The following is a 1,789-nucleotide window of genomic DNA, read 5'->3' as shown; positions in this document are numbered from 1 at the left end:
AAGGAAGAGCTCGCGTAGTTGCATCTTTCTTGCTGGACGAGGAGGACGTGACATTTATCAATCTTGAAAAGTACTTACTGTTATTACAGAGGACTCAGGTTCAATTTCTACCTCGTGGCCAACAGCCATGTTTAAGTCAAGTTCCAACAAATTTCATGCCCTCTTCTGTCTCCCCAATATCCTGAATGCACATGGCAGACATAAACATCATGCAATCATATACAAATATATGCATACATTTTAAGCCTCCTTGTAGAAAAAATTACAGATGAGATTTTCAAGATCAGACATCAGACTTTATAAGGAAGCTGTCTGATGCTTCTGTGCAGCACTACCATAATAAAGTATTATGGACTGAGTGGCTTAAATAGCAAACATATTTCTTGGTTCTGGTGTAACCCTCCTGCTTGACCCTGCCTGCCTCTCATAAACACACCTCTCTGCCCACCTCCTGCTATTTGCCACACCTCTCTCTTGGTTCCAGTTACATCAGAAGTCCCACCTCCAGAGACTGAATAAGGAGCTGCTGATTGAGCCGGCATGCTGACGAACTTGGGGGAGGGGTTTTGCCTCACCTGTTCTACCTGTTGGCTTGGAACAAAGAGACGATTAAATGAAAGATGGCTGAGTGATCTCACTCAAGTGCTGTCTAATTTTTTTAAAAACCTTCCACATGGATTAAGGTAACATAAATATGGCTTGCCAATTTTCTCCTGACTCCATATTCCAGAAAACCCATTCTTAATGTTTCCGCTGGCTAGCAACAGGTGGGGCCCAATGTGGGGCTGGATTGGAGAAGAAAGGAACAGAGATCTCTTAAATAAATATATTAAGGTATAGAGGGCAGAATGCGCCGATATGGACAGCCAAAGTGCTGTGTTAAGATGGCCAAGGGTGCCGAGGTAGACAACAAGATCTCCGGGATAATGGCAAATTTGCCAAGAACGTAGCCATTTCTCATGGTAAGTGACTTGGTTGCGGGGTTATTTAGAAGAAGGCTGACTGATTCCGGGGAGATGGAGACAGACTTTTCCCCTAAAAGCTCTGGGTTTGGAGAGCTAACGGGAGCCTCCCAGAATGCGGAGGTATAGCACAGCAAAGGCGGGCCATATGGAGGTTCCACCTTCCCTGTGCTTCTTTCAGGAGAATTCCCTGATTTTTAATTTATGTCTTGTTTATGTGTATCTATGTGTAAATTTGTCTTGTCTTGGATGAATGCAGTTGCTTTTTATGTCATTGTCTTACATCTTTGTCCTATTGTACACGTGGCCAAGATGGCTACAGAGCCCACCCCCCACCCCCGCCCACTCAGAACAGAGCATGTGGGCAGATGCCCAGCAGCGGCTCTGCTAGAAGCCGTGTTTGGGGCACTGGCATAGCCCCCTGACAGTCTGGCCGAGCCTTCTCGGCTGTGCGGCAGCTCAGGGCTGCCTGCTTTTCTCATTCTCTGGCTCGGACAAGACGCAGAACCAAACGTGGGCCTAAACCAGAGCGCTGGGTTGAGCATGTCCCCTTGTAGAACATGGGGGCCCCAGCTCCTCCGAGTACGGCGGTGGCGGGGGTGCTCGCTGGGCTTATTCAGGCCTAGAGCGGCTGCCTGTGTGTCTCTTTCTCCGCCCACTTACAGCAGAGCACACGGGCACTCCGTGGAATGTCTGTGTGTCAACATTTAGGAGTTCTGTGTGAGAGTACAACTCCCTGGTGGCCTAGCCAGACCAAAGGCAGCAGCTCTGCTAGTTAATCCTGGCTAGTCACGCTGTCTGCCTGGGCGGGGGTGGGGGGGTGGGGG

This window comes from Mastomys coucha, unplaced genomic scaffold, assembly GCF_008632895.1.
Source record: "Mastomys coucha isolate ucsf_1 unplaced genomic scaffold, UCSF_Mcou_1 pScaffold2, whole genome shotgun sequence".
NCBI classification, from domain to species: Eukaryota; Metazoa; Chordata; class Mammalia; order Rodentia; family Muridae; genus Mastomys; species Mastomys coucha.
This window is presented reverse-complemented; position numbering follows the sequence as displayed.